General features: G+C 41.0%; 1 protein-coding gene and 1 long non-coding RNA gene across 7 annotated transcripts in view; one reads left to right on the top strand and one right to left on the bottom strand.

Annotated features, from left to right (window-relative positions):
- Positions 1–18,583, bottom strand: part of CCDC102B (coiled-coil domain containing 102B) — a 411,063-nt gene that overhangs the window by 123,994 nt on the left and 268,486 nt on the right. The window lies entirely within an intron of this gene.
- The window catches only part of LOC109283896 (uncharacterized), a 29,773-nt gene continuing 18,694 nt past the window's right edge, over positions 7,505–18,583 (top strand). The window contains exon 1 of the long non-coding RNA XR_002091218.2: positions 7,505–8,037. This is a non-coding gene — a long non-coding RNA (uncharacterized LOC109283896). The remainder of the gene's footprint in view (positions 8,038–18,583) is intronic.

Below are 18,583 nucleotides of genomic sequence, written 5' to 3'. Positions count from 1 at the left end.
GGAAATGGAGTCCCTGGCCAACACAAAAAAAAAGTTTAGTGCTGCAAGGAACCAGAGCAGAGCCGCATACAAGCCCCTGCCTGGAGCATGCAGGCTACAGATCACAGCTCTGCCCTGGCTCTGCAGTAAGCTTCCTTTTTTTTTTTTTTTTTTTTTCCTTTGGAGTTGGCCAGGAACTCCATTTCCCAGTGGCTCCATAGCAGCCCCCCACCGTGCTCTGCTGCCCACGCTGCCGACATGGCTGAGGCTGGGGTCTCCATGGAGACTGGCACAAGCCTTGTGGGCAGGGGCGGCTGTCTGTGGGCCTGAGGTTCCCTAACTCTGCTCTACGGTGAGCTGGCCACTGGAAAATACCAATCCTGGAAGGTGGTAAGTGATTTTTCAGGATCAATCCTTTATTTTACTATACTATGAGAACTGTAAATAACCTGAATGGTGCCTGGTACTTACCTGTAATTTAGATTATTGATGAGACCAACTCAAACAGCTCTTTGCAGCCCAATTGTGCAACATTTTCTGGCCAACACAACAGATGACACAACACATTTTTAAATTGGAGAGTCAACCTTCATATAATTTGTCACAGTGTATGTAGGCTCTTGTGAAATTTGGAAGCTCACTGCTGCCAATTATCCTCCTTAGACTGCCTCATAATCTTACAGAAGCAAAATTTCTGAAGAGTGGACAGGCAGGATTTAAGTTTTCAGGTGGTTTGTTTTTAAAGGCAGAGAAAAGACAGCAAGTTGCTCTTCAACAAAGGAATTATTTTAAGCATTGATTCTATTGAATTCAATGTGATAAGGATTTGGCTCGAGGACAGTACTTATAGAGACTTAAAATGAAATACTGCTCAGGGTGACATCAATGGCAATGATTCAACTTAATTCAATGGGGGATCAGGATTTTATCCCAGCGTCGAAGAATCCAGGCAGCAAGATATGTAAAACAGACATTATCTCTGTTTGATTTTGATCTTGACTATAACCCAAGTTAAAATTCAATTAGCAAGTTCAGTCTTCACTCTTTTTATTTGGTCTTACAGGAATGGATGAATAAATCTAAAAGCATTAGAGTAGGTTTTTTCAGTATTTTTAAATAAGGAGTTCTTTTCTCAAATACTTTTTTCAGGACTTGGAAAAAAGTGGAAAGAGTTAGAACAAAAGCTGAAAAAAAGCTGTGGACAGCCCACACTCCATTTTGTTGATGTCTGCAAGAAAAACTTTTGTGAGCTGCACATTGATGGCCAACACTGGGAATCAATCACTTCAGACTGCTGTGAGTGGAAAGTCACTGTGAAGCAGGGCACATGTTGCTTTAAGATGGAGTGGGTCAATGATGAGCTAAAGAAGAGGTGTCAGAGGCAGACAACAAAACGGTACTTGGCATGCCAATGCAAGCTCAACTGAGTTTGTATGTGCAACTTCCCAGACAGTCTGCCAGTTGCACATCAGACTCAGCCAGCCACGAAGCTGTGGTTGTACTCGGTAACCTACCAAAGGCACAACCCCACGATCTCCTGAAACCGACAGCTCCCAATGAATGTAATTGGCCAGTGTAGGATGAGGACACTGGGAATGCTGAAGGCTATATATGTCATTGCATGTACAATTCTACAGGAGCCATTTGCACACTGAAGACACTGTATAAGAGAGTAGGACTAGAAGAGACTAAGATTAATGTTATCATCAGTAATCTTGCATGATACCAAAAATGGTTGCAGGGGTGGGGGAGGGGAGGAGAAGAAAGGAGAGGAACAAATAATTGTTTTTGAAATTTTAATAGTATCAATCTTAGCTTAAGGCATTTCAAGGGAAATAATTATCTGAGAGAAATAATAGGGCACAGTACTTTCAGTTAGCTAGCCATTTCATCCCCAGGAAACATCTTGCATTTTATTCACTATGTTATCTTATTCCTATTGCGAGTAGTTTATAAAGACTGCCATCAAATCACACTCGCAGCTCTGCCCTATTCTCCCAAAACATGACACATCAACACATTAATAATTTATTTATGAACAAGTCCAAAACAGATGTTCATTTTTCTTTTATAAATGACAAGTCTTTGGACTACTTCAACTATCTTTCTTTGTGCTCATTTGCCTTTCATAATTACTTCAATATCACAGTCTTACCCCTTTGTGTTCCTCATGATTTAGAATCTGCAGCAAAGGCATTGCTAAAGGACAGGTATTACAAGTTTTCAGCCTTTAAAATTGATTTTTTTTGTATTGCATCTTTCATCTTTTTGTTTTCTAAGAAGTAAAATTTGTTTGTATCAGAGCAGAGTAAAATCGTATCCATCTATTTTTCTTTGTAATGAAGAAGAAAGCTATTGAATTAAAGGCACTACTGAGAGCACTCAAATGAATCATGTACACAGTTACTTGCTAGATAACAAGATCTGATTAAACATACTCATGGCCTGACCACCATATAATATGGTATTCTGGGTTGGCTCTCTCAATTCATCCTGCTGGAGCTGTTCCATTTTGTAAAAAATAATTAAATAGTCAATGTCCCAGAATGAGAATGTCCTAACCACTAAGCTAATAAGTTAGTTACTGGGAGGAAGGAGATCTGAGGTCCAGTTGCTGCTTCAGTAATTTTTTAATTATTTATGAAAAGTTGAACATAATCTACCTATTGATTAGGCTTCCTCCTGGGAGGTAGGAACTGGGAATTCAAATCATCCTGGACAGAGGAAGTAAACCTGGGACTGTATCCTAAATGCCTTTACCACAAGACTGTTAGATAAAATAGAATCCCATAGTCTTCTCCTCTTCCTCTATTACTTGTGGGTATGTAGCCCTAAAAAAGGTATGTTCCCTTCCACACTGAAACTATTTGGTTAACTTAGATCAAAATCATAAATATTCTTTCAATGAACAAAAATGTGTGGGGTTTTTTTGGACAAATTTACATTTCACAAAAAATGATACCAAAGCTAAAAATGCTATCACAGGGCTGCCCAAAACATGGATTTCGAGGCAAATATAACTTGAAAAAATATATTCTGATAATTTATTGTGATATTTTAACATTTGTTGTCATTCAAAATTGGGACAAAAAGGTTGAAAAATTAAATTTTCACATGGAATAGAAAGCTCTTAACATTTTTCAGCATTGAAATAGAGAAACTTTTTCATATACCATAATCTAAATATTTTTTCAGTTTATTGAACTGATACTTTATGCTTTATTTCAAGTCAGCTCAACATTAACTACATTTTTTAATATTGGCACTTGACAGTGGTAGTTTGGGTTCCTGATGCCCCAATTTCTCCTCTGTGGGTTTGGCAGTCTGATCAGACTCTCTCTCTCATGATGTATGTGCAAACAAACAAGTTCCCTGATGTATCACAGTGAGTGGTGTCAAGGGACACTGAGTTGCATTAGTGGGTGTGCAGTCTGGACAGAGACCCTGGTCCACAGGCAAAATGGAGGCATCATGTATTTCATACAATTTTCTCATCAGGCATTGAGTCATTTTTGATGCAATTTTATGTGGGTTGGCTTTGCAGAAATGAAGGGCTAAGTTAGAACAGGTATCCAGGTTGTAGCCATATTGGTCTAGAGGAAAATCGTGGTAGAGGTGATATCTTTTATTAGACCCACTGCTCCTGCCTTTGTTCAAGGTAATTTGCATCATCACAGAGCTTCACAAGAGAGCTGAGAGACACCTTACCAGCTAAGAACTGTCTGCCGAGAGGAGTATTCCATGTACTGACTCCTCTGTGAAATCCTATGAAATATGAACTTTCATTTGTACCCAGGAGAACTTTTACCATCTTTTCTCTGATGCCTGATGAAGGGTGTTTGTGCTCGAAACATTGCAATTAAAGAATTTTTTTGCAAAAATCTAGTTGGTTTAATAAAAGATATCACCTCACCCTGAGCCCTGATAAGTTAGAACAGGATACTATTAAGTTTACTTTCTGAAACTGTCCTCCTCCCGGTCAATGATGTTTAACAATTCTGCTCCTCCTGAAAATATAGGTAATCCACACTGCCTCATCATTGTTAAAAATGGTCCTTCATCTGTTCTCTTGTGTTGACTAAAAGGATGGAGGATCTACTGGGAAGACTTCGAGAATGTGCATCAGGAAAATTATTTCAACTTGGCAATCAGATTCAAACATCTTGGGTTTAGACATAGAAGCAGTCATACAAAGGACAGCTGCTGGCTTTTTTCCTATGTAATGATGAGAATGACCTTTTCTTTCTTCTTTTGGATCTTTGTTCTCCTTATCTCTCTTATCTCCTATAATGCAGACAGGGTCTTGTTCTAGCCAGAACATCTGTTCTCAGTGATCTTTGTTGTCCTTCCTGGTAAAGAAGAGTCTTATTTTTATGTTTGATTAGATGAAAGGGTTCACATAGTTTAGAGTGTGCATATGAAGGAAAAAAGATATGGTACTGCTGTACCTCCTGCCATATACAATAGCAGTATTGGTCATTAATTGTCACATGCATTAACAATATGGCAAGAGAAAGCTTGCTCTTGTGCTTTCTTTCTTGTGCTCTCAGAGTTGGCTTGTGATTTATTGTTTACATGAAGAGACTATGGTTGTCAGTCATAGGGTCCATCCTCAGGGCTTGGTAGGCATAAAAAAAGCAGTCTAGGGTGATACACATACTTAGCAACACCATGAGGAAAACTATTTTCTACTAGGAACTGAAAAAGAACATTCAATAGTGTTTAGTAATAATGAAAATCAAGGGGAATGAATACTATTTATTTTTAAGAGCTGGGAATGACCATGTGGACATTAGGAAGAACTTCTTCACAGTTCGAGTGGCCAAGGTCTGGAACGGGCTCCCAAGGGAGGTGGTGCTCTCCCCTACCCTGGGGGTCTTCAAGAGGAGGTTAGACGAGTATCTAGCTGGGGTCATTTAGACCCAGCACTCTTTCCTGCTTATGCAGGGGGTCGGACTTGATGATCTATTGAGGTCCCTTCCGACCCTAACATCTATGAATCTATGTAGCTTACAAATGAGAAGGAGCAACAGAGCTATTGGTGAGTACTCTTTAATTATCCCAGAGAAATGGAAATACTGTGTTTAAAAGAAAAAAAGAATGAAATAGGCTTGGTGACATTTAAATGTAAGGCAAGTCTCTAAATATTCAAAAGTTCAGGGTTTAAAGCTTTGGTGCATAGCAATGATGTTATGAAAAACTTCCTGGACTATAAATAAAGCAGAAATGCAGGATAGACATTTGAGAATACTACATTATTTTGTATCATGTCCCTTCATTCCAAGGCTTCCGAAAAAACCTTTATACAACTAGATAGGTGTGGACTACTGACAAGTATCCCTCTTTGGGATGGAAGATTGCTTGGAAAGCCACTAAAATATACACAATATAATGGGAGATCATAGGCATCCCAACACTCACTTTTACAAAGGTTCATAAAGTACAGTGAAGTCTGTATTAAAAGGTCACATCCAGCTTCTTTCCCTCCAAACACCCCTTTAGTCTTTATCCCTTAACAAATCTCCCCATAGGTTAGTAGTCATATTTATCTTACTCATTACATTTGCATAAATGGCAAAGGTGATGTTTGTAGGAAGGGAAACAAGGGGTAATCAAGTCTTTTGAGGTAAAGCATTTTTAATGCTTTGTGGTTAAAAGGCCTCAATGAAGGGGAGGAAAAATGTGCAAGGGTTTTCTTGCACAGCATATACAAAACAGCTCATTATATCTGCAACTTCGTGTTATTTCTCATAAATTTGCATTCACTCTGGGACAACAACAACATCAAATCTGCAGAGAATCTCACTAAGTACCATATCAATAAGTTTATAGTCAACAAAAGCCACAAAAATGAGTCTTGTTTGCAGAGTCCCTAAGAAATAATAAAACATCTCCCAGACAGATGGTTCAGTCCCAGCAATAGAGTCAAGAGAATAAAACTCAGTAAAAGTGGAGTAATTAAGAGAACTGCAGATATGTCACTATCTCTCCTATTTATGACCTCTGAAATCCCTGAAGTTATGGAGAGAATTTCTGAACAATCACAGATAAAATGGTTCAAGCTGTCTCCCAGTTTGTTCACTCATTTATGCATCATATAATTTACTTCCTTAATAAATGTAGTCATCAGATGCCAAGCAAAGGCTTTCTTGATTCTCTTTTTCCATCAACTGTTCCAAAAGCATGCACATCCATAGCACTGTACAGATAGATACTAGGCACAGGGGGTCTCAGAATTCAAATAAATACTTTTAAGACAGTGGCTTTGTTTTGAGAAGCTACTTAACCATATGCTAACCAAAGATGTCAGTGTGGTAGGAAGTCAAAATAAAAATCTGAGGAACAAAACATAGAACAATAGGTTAGAGACTTTACATATTTAGAGTTTTTAAAAGGCTTAGCCTTATATCAACTATGATGCAAAAACCTTCCAAACAAGTTTTCTGGAACCTGGATGCATCTCCTGTCCTCCAGGTCCTTTTAGGGTTTAAATCTACATACAAAGGGGTTTTTTGTCACCCTGCTTCGAAAGCCCAATAGTGGAGAAGACAGTACCCTGAATAGCTTCAACTAGAAGGGAAGAACCTGAGCAAAATCATCACAGTTCAATTGCTTTCAGTGGGTATGTGACAATTTATACCAGCTAAAGTTCTGCTTCAGAGTCTTAAGTAAAACTGATCTTTCCTGAAATTAGAAGAAAAAAATATGTAATTAGCATGGACATTTTTTGTAGAATATGAAAAAGAGCATTTCTAAGACAATGAAATGGCTATGACAGGTTCTTGGTAAATCTAGAATTAGTTCCAGTTAGATTGGTAATTAATTATCTTAAATGAATTGTTTTTAAAAACATATTTGTGCATATACACATATACTAGTTTTTTTTCTGTTGTTCACATATATTCATCTCTTGCTTTCATAATTTCCTTCCTTTATTGTTTATTTGGATTTCTTATATTGCTTCCATCACATTCTATGCTAGACATTTTAGTAATTTTATCTTATCTTGCATCTGCTGCTCCTAACTGTAATTAAGACATGAGGAAAGCAATCTAATGGTAATGCTTTCTGAAACATGTTTCTACTTCATCAGTAAAAACCTACAATACTGTATCCAAATGAAAGGTATGAGTCATCAGGATCTGTCATGTTGTCCCATAAACTACCTTTCATTTGATCATTGTTTTGATCAGTGGATGGTGGCTGTTTTAATGGCATCATATGTCATTTATACAATGTAAGCCTCTAAGGATCCAAAAAACCTTTATGTATATAACTATTGATGAATGACTCTAAATTCTTCAGGATACATGATACAGGATACTTTGTGTATATGTATAAAACTGCCTAGGCTTAATATGGGTACTCTTTTAATTCAAACAATAATGTCATAGACAGACACTACTGAATAACTTGTTAAACTAGCTTGTTATATTTAATGCTTTGAAGTTGCATCTGTTTATAATATTGTTTATATTTTATCCTTATTTAAACATTACTTAAGTTTTGTCCTTATTAACTTTTTTGTTTTTATTATTAGCTAGCTTTGAGTTGTTTTTGTAGAGCTCAAAGGTGCTCATTATATTATATCTTTTCTTTTTTTATTGCTGTGAGATGTTCTTTTAACATAACATAGCAATAGCCTTGTTACCATTGCCAATTAACTGAACTTGGCACTAACCAGCTGAATCAGAGGGATGAAAGGATTGGAAAGGTAATAAGGGAGACCAATGGATAATGGCCAAAGTAAGACACTGGAAAAAGGCCAAATTAAGAGGTGTACCTGTAATGGGCTTGTTAGACACACAAAAAAAAAATGCTCACGGGATAAAAGATGGACAGTATGCTGACTGCAGACAGACCAATATGAAAGCAAAGAGCCATCAAAGAAGTGGAGTTCAAGAAAAGCATAAAAGGGGGGAGCAAGAAAGTTCATCATCATCATCATAAATCCAGCCTTCAATACCTGTATGGACCGTCCCAGCCCATGCTTTATCCTTTGCTTCCAGGAACTGAGTGGCCATCTTTTCTGTTGAGCAGAGTAACATCTGGGACTGGGTGAGATTATTGTACTGAATGCTTTTCTCTCTCTGAATATAGAAACTGCTAAGATAATACTTGTTGCATGAATAAAGTTAGATTTTGATTTTAGGATTTGAGATGTCTAAGCTGTTGAATTTAAGACACTGAGTTGTCTGCATTTAAGTGAAACTTTGATTTTAGGACACAGAGTTGTCTTCATTCATATTTCACATTCCATTCAAGGGTTAATTGTGCCTTAACGATCCCTAAGCACTATTCTGTTGACAGTTATGCTAACAAACATCATTTCACAGTCATCCACAACAGAAGTATAACTACCTCCTAAGTAGTCTGCATAGAGAGGTAGGAAATGAACAGCAACTTGAACTGAGAATGAAGAAGGAAATTTAGTTAGGCAGAATGTGGTTACCCAATTTGGAATTAAACCAGGACACCTACAGCCAAATTCTGTTAAACTCTTATAATCACATTAAAATCAACGGGCAGATTTGGCTCAACATTGGTTAAACCTTTCATGGCCTGACGCTTAATAAGCACAAGTTGTCATGACTTTGGATTTGTATCTTTTCCAAAGAAGAAATAATGCACTTTCAATATCAAAACTATCAATACATTATCTTTAAACAGCCGAGTCTTATAGAAATACTTTCAGTTTTCTTAAGTCTAAGAAACTTAAGTTGCTACAATAAGGGGATGAGAACACTGCTTGAGAGAAAAAAAATCATCAGATGACATCTAATTAGACATGCAATTTGTTTGGGTATGTGCGACCATATTTTTTAAAAAGGCTGCATGAAAATTGTGTATGTGAAACAAAAGTCATTGAAAGATGGATGCAACTAGTCCATGTTCTGTCTTAGGTACAGCATTCTCTCACAACGTCACAGTTAGGCTGTTGATGTGCAGAAACTAGCACCATATGTAAACCAAACTTACCTCATGGCTTCCTTGTACACCCATCACTCTCTCTGTAGCTGTCTCTTGCTTCATATGATCATAGAAAAGGGCTGGAAGGGACCTCACAAGGTCATATATAGTCCAGCCCCCTGCTCAAGGCAAGATCATCTGTGGTTAAACCATCCCAGCCAAGTGTCTGTCTAACTGGCTCTTAAAAACTTCCAGGAATGGTGATTTCACAAGTTCTCTAGGTAGACTTCCAATGTTTGACCACTCAGAGTCAGAAAGTTCCTCCTAATCTCCAACCTAAATGCTTGAGGCCATTGTTCCTAGTCCTGTCCCCTATGACAACACAGAAAAGCCCATTTCCACCATGTCTATAATAATCACCTTTCTGTTGTTTGAAGACCATTATCAGCCGACCAATCTTCTTTTCTCCAGGCTAAATAACACTAGTTCTTTCAGCTTTTCCTAAGTCTTGCCCCTGAGACTCCTAATAATTTTTGATGCCCTGAACTGGACTCTTTCCAAAACATCCACCTCCTTCTTGAAATGTGAGGCCCAAAAGTGGACACAGTACTCCAGGTAAGGCCACCCCCGTGCTGAACAGAATGGAAGAATCATTTCCCTTGATTTGCAAGTGACACTCCTGTTAATATAGCCCAGGATGCTGCTGGATTTTATTATTATTTTTTTTTTTTGCAAGAAGAGCACACTGTTGGCTCATATTCAGCATATGATACACCATAAACCACAGATCCTTTTCTGCAGAACTGCAACCTAGCCAGTAATTCCCCAGTCTGTACTTGAGCATGCAGCTCTCGCTTTGGTATGGCGTCAGATATCAATTTTCTCTGTAGTTGTAGTCACTATGAGATTGATAGTGATTACCTTCTTGTGGTGCCTTAAATGAGTAGCTTTAAAGTGAAACTAAAAGTCACTACCAAGGCAGCTGGAACTTCGATTTTTCCAATTTCAGACTTTGCATGTGGCTATTCCATCCCAAGTGCGGGACTTTACACAGGTACTTGTTGAATCTCATTTCATTGATTGTGCAACATTTCTCCAGTCAACCCAGGTCATATACAGGTCATTCTGGATCCTAGTGCTGGACAAGAGTGCTTTTGCTTCCTTCTTTATGTCTGCTGCCAACTGATCATCTGGTAGCTGCCCCTATTTGTGAAAACTGAAGTAAAAAAGGCATTAAGTAGTTCAGCCTTCTTGTCTTTAACCATTATGGCTAAAGAGGGGAGGAGGAGTGGCGGGTGCTCCTGCTCACTTCCCAGCTTGGCAGCTGAGCCTAGCCAAGCAGGGCCATTCCTGACTGGCTGTCAAACACATGGCCCCTGCTGTCACTGCAGACCTTTCCCTGCGCCCAGCCCCAGGCTCCCAGAGCTGGTAGCCATGGTGGCCCCAAGAGGGGACAGGGGCGGGGGGGGGAAGAGCACCCCCATAACCCCTCCATTTGGGGTCTACGCAGTGCAGGGGACCCCACAGTGGGGACTTCCCCTCCCCCGCCACAGCCCAGCTTTCCTCCTCACAGCCCAGCTGAGATACTGCCACAGCCCCATCCCTGTAATGGATATAGTCTCACAGCCATGGCAGGCAGGGGTGGAGGGCCCTCAGCTGCCCCCCCTGGGGTGGAGAAGCTGGATCCAGTCCAGGGGTTGGGCTTGAGTGACTGGCCAGCCAAGCTGCAAGGGGAAGAAAGCTGGGCTTTAGGGACAAAAGCCCCCACCATGTGGGGGGGCATACTGTGTAGACCCCAGGTGGGGGGCTGTGCCTGGGGCAGGGGTCCCTGTTCTCTTCTGCCTCTGACTCCTGTGGCTGAGAGGCCAGATCTAGTACAGGGGCTGGGCCTTAGGCAATCACCCAGCTGGCCTGCAGAGGGAAGAAAAATGAGCTGTGGGAGAAAAGCCCCTACCATGGGCCCTCCCCATGCTGTGCAGACTCCAGCTGTGGGGGCCATGGCCAGGGAAGGGGGACTCTGTTCTCCCTCACTCCTGCTGTGGGGCTGGGGCTGGGGTGATCACCCAGCCAGGTTGTGGAGAGGAAAGCCAGGCCTGTGGGGGAAAAGCATCTACCATGGAGGGCTCCCCAAGCTGTGCAAACCCCAGCTGGGGGGAGGAAAGGCAGGTTGCCTTCCCCCCACCAGTCCCCTGTGCCCCCTACTAGGCTGGGGAGCAGGAGCTTTGCTGCCTTATCTCTGTGATATCCCATGGGTGGGTTTGGGTGGGCTCAGCTGAAGCAGACAGTGGGGCAGAGGCTTGTCCATCTGCCCTGTGAAGTGGGGTTGGCAGGGGATTTGCAAATCATGCTGGGATGCTGGGGGACTGCAACCTAACTGGAGTCATGAGAGGATTTGTGACAGAAATTTCATAGACCAGTTTAACCTAAATTAGTTAGGTCTGATACTACAGTACATCCATCCAGGTCCATCTTAAATTGGTTTTGGCCATTTTGAAACCGGTCTATATGCGCACTATACTTCTGTTCTGTTACAGGTTTAAACTGGTTTCTGATCACTTATATCTGGTTATGTGTAATGTTTGTCCCTAGCCTATAAGATCTCTGGGGAATGGATCATTCTTTTTTTTATGTGTACAGATAGAGTTACAGTCCTTGAATGTTGCTTCTAGGTGCTGTAGCAATGCAAACAACAGTTTACATTACATCCAATGGCTCCTCCTCTCTGTTGCAAAAGTAACAGTAAATTTCCACTGTTTTAAGGCCCTCTGTAGATTACTTCGGTCCTACCAATAGAATGTCCTGGTTCATACAACGTGGAAAAATAATTAATGAAAGGAACTTTGGTTTGAATTTGATTTTCCACCACCTCACTTAAGAAATTTCATTTAATAGAGTACCAAAACCCACTTCTGACTCTTATACAAGGTTTTTAATCAGTACATTCTAAAGTTCTTATTAAAATACAGTAGGTAACGATCACTAACTTCATATGGTGAAACTAAAGTATTTCTTCAAGATCATATAACAAGTCATTGGCAGAGCTGGGAATAGAGCCTGTTTCCAGATCCCCTTTCACTAGACTATGCTGCATCTCAGGGCCCAAAATATCTTACTGCAGGACTCAGAGGAGTTACCAGTGTTGTCAGGGCAGACTCCATAAGTCTTGTTATCTGACTCTTAGTGTTGTTAGGAGTTAGATGTTACCAATCATGTTAGACTTCCTTAGTTTAGGTGATCTGTGTGTGCACTTCCAAGATTATGCCTATGATCCTGTGCCCCTATCTCATTATTACAAGAAAGAGACTGCCAGCTTCATTTCTTAGTGACAAAAAGCTCACCCAGGTTTACTGTCTACAAACAAGACTAGACATGAATATTCATGATTGGCTGGTTCATAGTGCGAGCCTGGTCATTTGCAGGCATGGTATAAGCATGAAAAAACTCCCTAAGCCTAGTACAAAGTATCACATGTTCCCAGACTCCTTTTTGTACACTTATCAAAACAACCCTGTGCTTACAGCATACACAGCCTAGTACTCACCAATTGATGTGACCTCCTCACTAAATAGGGACTTAAGTTTGCCAAGTCACTCTGATTTTTTTTGGTACCCTGTACTGGTCTGATCAATTCACTCTCTCTCTCTCTCTCTCTCTTGGCCTTGGAGCTACTGTTCACATGCCCTCTGTGCGATCTGTGTATGCGCTGATTAATGGTTGTATTAATCTATACACCAGCGAGACCTACACTTACCATAAGGAAGTAGTATGGCACTTATCCTAAAATTTCACTTGCTTTCATTTTGCTATACTTCTTTTGCAACACTCATAAGTGTCTTTTTGTTGTTAGGATTCTTATCCAATGGTCGGAGCACATTTTAGAAGGCCATTGGATCAACAGACAGAAGTGTGAAAAAAAATGACACATTAAATTAAATTAAGAGACAGGAGATGGCACCTAACAGATTCATCTCATAGAAAACCTGTAAGATCAGGAACAATTTTTTCCATTGTGGGGACTCTTAAATCAAAATAATTAAGCTTAACTTTCTCTGCACCCTAAACCACAATAAATCTAACACACGATTACTGACAGGCACCATGCATACCCCCAGCAAAACTGCTTGGAATGCTAAAATAATTTGTCAGAAGCAAAATTTTATCTTACTAGGACACCAATTCTATTCCAAAAATCATTAACCTAAAACCCATGTATCACCTTAATACATGTATACAAAAATGTTTAAAATGGATGCTGATAGGAAATTGTAGTGCCTGTTCAGTGGCCTCTAATTTGGTCACTAGCAAAGATTTTGTGATCTTTCCCCAATCATCTTCCATCATGATTTTGTTATTATTTCATAGATTTCATAGACTTCATAGACATAAGGGCTGGAAGGGAACTCGGAAGATCATTAAGTCCAGTCCCCTGCCCGAGGGGCAGGTAGTCAGCTGGGGTCATAGGATCTCAGCAAGATAAGCATATAAATTTCTCTTGAAGGCATTCAATGTAGGTGCTTGAACCACCTCCAGCAGCAGGCTATCCCAGACCTTGGGGGCTCAGACAGTAAAGAAAGTCTTTCTTTTGTCCAGCCTGAAACGGTCTTGCAGGAGTTTATAACTGTTTGACCTTGTCATCCCTTGGGGTGCTCTGGTGAACAATCGTTCTCCCAGATCCTGGTGAACACCCCTGATAAACTTATAGGTGGCCATCAGATTGCCCCTGAGCCTGTGCTTTTCCAGGCAAAAGAGTCCCATAGCTCTCAGCCTGTTGTCGTAAGGTCTGTTTTCCTGACCTCTGATCATGCATGTGGCTCTTCTCTGGACTCTCACAAGTTTCTCCACATCCTTTTTGAATTGTGGAGCTCAAAACTGGATGCATCACTACAGCTGTGGCCTCACCAAGGCTGAGTACAATGGGAGAACGATGTCCTGGGATTCAATCATGATCCCCAAGTCCCTTTCATCCGTAGTGCTAGCCAGCATAGCACTGCCAAACCTATAAGGATGCTGCAGGTTTTTCTTCCCAAGGTGGAGAACCTTGCATTTTTTGGTGTTAAACACCATCAGGTTCTCATCTGCCCATTTCCTGAGCCTGTCAAGGTCAGCCTGGATTGCTCTCCTGTTCTCAGGTGTGGATGGTTTACCCCAGGGTTTGGTATCATTGGTGAACTTGGCCGGTCTGCTTCTGATACCAATGTCCACATCATTAATGAAGATGTTGAATAGTGTAGGCCCAAGGACAGAGCCTTGAGGGACTCCACCCTCTGTGTCCTATTGCAGAGCCAATTCCCCAGCCAGCAGATTGTGGTGAGGCCGAGGCTGCAGTTAGCTAGTTTTGCCAAGAAGTGATCATGGGATACCAGATTGAAGGCTTTTTTGGAGTCAAGATATACAACATCAATCTCTTCTCCCTTATCCAGGTGATAGATCACCTGGTCGTAAAAGGAATAAGATTGGTCAAGCAAGACCTACCCGCAACAAACCCATGCTGGCTATCCCTCAGGATGTTCCTATTGGCCAGTCTATTAAGAATGGTCTCTTTGATAATCTTTTCTAAGACCTTACCCAGGATAGAGGTCAGGCTGATGGGCCTGTAGTTTGCCGGATGCACTTTCCTTCCTTTTCTTGAAGATAGGCACCATGCTGGCCTCTTCCAATCTTCGGGCACTTCATCAGAGAGCCAGGAGTACTTGAAGATCCATGCCAGGGGCTGAGCTATGATGCTAGCCAGCTCCTTGAGTACCCTGGGGTGTAAATTGTCAGGGCCAGCTGACTTGAACGTATCCAGCCTCGCAAGGTGTTCCTGCACAAGATCAGAATTGATGGAGGGCAGGGAATCTCCCTCACCTGGGCCTCCCTGTCTCGTAATGAACAGGGGCATCCCATGGGACTGATGAAAGACTGAGGCAAAGTACCCATTTAATAGGTTGGCTTTTTCCTGGGCGTCGGTTGTCCCATCTGGTTTATCAGAGGTCCAATGTTGCCCTTGCTGTTCCTCTGGCTCCCCACATATCTAAAAAAGGACTTTTATTATCCTTGATACTTGTAGCCAGTTGGAGTTCTGTCACAGCCTTGGCTTTCCTGGTTTGCTCCCTGCAGGTCCAGACCAGTGCAGAATATTCCTCCTTGGGGGTGGATCCCATCCTCCATCCTTTGTAGGTCTGTCTTTTTAGCCGCAGGAGGTCCGCTAGCTCCCTGCAGAGCCAAGGGGGCTGCTGTGCCCTTTTGCTGCCTTTCCTCCGAGATTGAATAGCATTAGCTTGTGCATCGAAGATCACTCCCTTAAGGAGCAACCACTCTTCCTGAACTCCCCTCCCCTTAGGGTCATGGTCCCTTAGGGCCTCACTGACAAGCCTCCTGAGCTTGTCAAAGTCAGCTTTCCTAAAGTCAAGGACTTCTGTATTGCTGACTGACTTGCCAGCTTTACAGCAAATGGTGAAGGTGATCAGCTTGTGGTCACTGTCACCCAGCTTCCCATCGATAATTAGGTCACTGATTAGGTCGTCCCTCGTTGCCAGTACCAGGTTGAACAGCACTTTACCTCTCATTGGCCTATAGACTTCTTATGTCAGATAGACGTCATCCACGCACAAGAGGAAGCTTTGCAACCGCTTGAATTTAGCTGAGCACTCTTCCCACAAGATCTCTGGGTAGTTGAAGTCTCCCATGACAACCATGGACTGGGAGCATGCAGCCTCAACCAATTCCCTGGTGAACTCCTGGTCAAGCTCTTGACTTTGGGGTGGGGAGGTATGTAGTAGACTCCCACCATTGTGTCCCCTGTGCCGTATTCCCCACAAATTTTAACCCAGAGGGTCTCCAGTCAGCCACCTGGTTACCAATATCGGCTTGCAGGGATGCGTAGCTCTCCTTGACATAGAGAGCTACACCCCCACCAATTAGATCTGGGATACCCACAAAAGACATTAGAGAAATATGTGACATAATTCCCTTGGTATAAAAAAGATTACTTTCTTGTTTAAAAATAAGTATTTAAGTGTAGCAACAACAACTGATAGCTTATATAACCTATATAACCATTCATACATTATATAACCTAAAGGCACTATGCTGAATTTATATTATTTTGTTAAACTTGGGCCAAATGTTCAGAGTTGCATATGACAGTGAAGAAGGTATGATTCCAACTCCAAAGAATCTCATAACCTAACAGGCCAAATGTGAAAAGTACTCTCCTGAATCAATGGGGATCAAAAGCATTTAATTTCAGGCCCTACATAAGAAGCTCACAATATAACAGCATGCTCTATGTTCTCCCTTCTTACTGCACATATTCAATTACGGTACTTTGCCTAAAATAGTACAAAGTTTTCCTCAGGCCCTGCTTTTAACTTTGCTCACAGACAGAGGAGAACCTCAAAGAACTGAGCTAAATAATTATTTTAAAACATACATTTTTAACTGTACATTCAAGAAGACAGAAGTGAATTAAATAAATTGTAACAAGTATTCAGCCACCTCTAGACAGAGATCAAAAGTTTAGAGAAAAAATCTATTCTTCTGCTTAGTAGATTTCTCTTTCTGTGCATCAATTTGAGGACTCATGCTTAGAATTATTTGCTATCTATTTTAACGATGATTGTTTGCTTCCGTCTGACTAGGATATCCACATATCCATTTTAATATTTAGAAGAAAACTGTTACTGATTTTGAGTATAATTACCAAAAGGACAAAAGAAGAAAAAATAAAAAAATCAGATACTTATTTCTGTTACATGCCTCTCTCTCTACACACACACTTCTCTTTCATTTTGCAAATAGTAATAATAAAAACTTTTCATAAACACTAAGGTCTTGTTTTTGTCCTCACATCTAGAAGGTTAGACCTACACAGGGGGGGAAAGTAACTAGAACTTCCTGGTGTAAGATTCCAGAAATAATATGGCGCTGAAAACAAACACTGAAAACAAATAACTGGCCCAGTGGCAAAAAAGGAACCTGCCAAAACCCTTGTTACAGTTACAAAGTTATCTAGATCCCTGTAGAATGGAAAAGAAGAAAAGACTGCCAATTTATATCCTGGTTCTACAGCTTCCTTTTGAAAAGATTATGTGATAGAGAGCCCAATGGTGCTACTACATTCTTTAAAGTAGTACTGTTGTTATTAAGGTTTTTTTAGCCTTCTCCATTATATAAGTAATGTGTTAGGCAGAAAGACATGTGCAACATGGGACTAAGTTGGTGTCTCTTCTACATTAATATGAGCAGCAAAACTCCTAAATCTGACAGTCTCAGACCATTTGCCTACTTTTATGGGCAGCACAGTATATTCACAATGTTTATTACTACACCCTATACACCTATTAAAAAAGAACAAGAGGAGAAAGAGAGGAGAACTGCAATCTTCTCTTCCCTCTATAGATCCTTCTGCTAAAAACAACAAATGCATGCATTTGCTTCCAATAATCATTCAATTGGATTTGTCACAGGATACTCCTAAGCGTATACAGAATTAGCACTGTAGATGGCATAAACTAAGTGAATTATTTAAACACTATTCCATTTATTCTTCCAATGACCTTTATCATAAAAGAGAAAAATAAACTTCCAAATTAAAACAATAGCAGAGCCAGGAAAAGAAACCTCTAAAAACAGTTGTTACCATTTAATGTAGAGGTAAATATCAAGCCACTTAATACGTTTCCTGTTCTTTGCAGCAGTGCTGTGGTGATCAATTTCTAAAATATGTATACATTATATATATATATGGTTCCACAGGCCAGGAACAAAGATATAACATATATATATCTTCCACTGCCTGAACAAAATTATGCAACTGTCTGTGACTTAATAGTTTAGGGCAGTGGTTCTCATCCTTTTTCAACTCAAGATACCTTTCCCTAAACTCAAAGCACCCCTCGAAAAACGCCAGCTCTTGGTTTGCCCTTGTTTTTTTACTACAGAGAAATAATGGTTCAAGGCTGTGGCCTTGAACCCTGCCTGCCTGGCATAGCTCTGGAACCTTCCCAGGAAAACTCTTGGGTGGGCACAGGTGGCCAGAACCCTCCATCTGGGCCTAGACACACACTTACTCCCTGGCACTGGAGTGGCCAGCCTAGGTCAGCTGACCCTTCACCTCTTCCAATATAAAACACTGACTCAGAAAAGGGAGTGTCTGGGCAACAAGATATAACCTTGTACCTAGCCTGTTGTGCCCTTGGCTTGTGCTGCTACTGGCTCCCTGACAGATGCTGGACAGCTGACCCAGCATGCCCATGGAACCCAGTTTTGCCTGACCTTTTGGATATTTGATCTCATTCTGGTTTTCTGGATACCTGACCTGGCTAGCCTCCTAACCTAGCCATGTAAAGAGGCTAGCTCTGCCTTCTGTGCTCTGTCTGACCCTGTGAATCTCTGATTTGTTCCCTCAAATGGATCTTCTGGTTTCTGGATTCCTGGCTTCCCTACATTTGGACTCCAGACACTACCCTCAGACCTGGCTGCCTACAACCCAGCATGACAACATAGAAGAATTCTGCTGCTGAAAAGAACTCATAAAGACCACGGCAGGGCAGAATGCTTTTAAATCTCCAAATTCCTATTTGAAAGCCCTGGCTTCATGTTTGCAAACCTAATAGTACTAAAATTGTGTAGCACTCTGTGTCACCCTTGAAAAGATCTCAAGCTACCCAAGGGTGCTATATCACTTCATTGAGAATTGCTGGTTTAGGCA

The sequence above is a fragment of the Alligator mississippiensis genome, chromosome 3 (assembly GCF_030867095.1).
Source record: "Alligator mississippiensis isolate rAllMis1 chromosome 3, rAllMis1, whole genome shotgun sequence".
Taxonomy (NCBI): Eukaryota; Metazoa; Chordata; order Crocodylia; family Alligatoridae; genus Alligator; species Alligator mississippiensis.
This window is presented reverse-complemented; position numbering and strand designations above follow the sequence as displayed.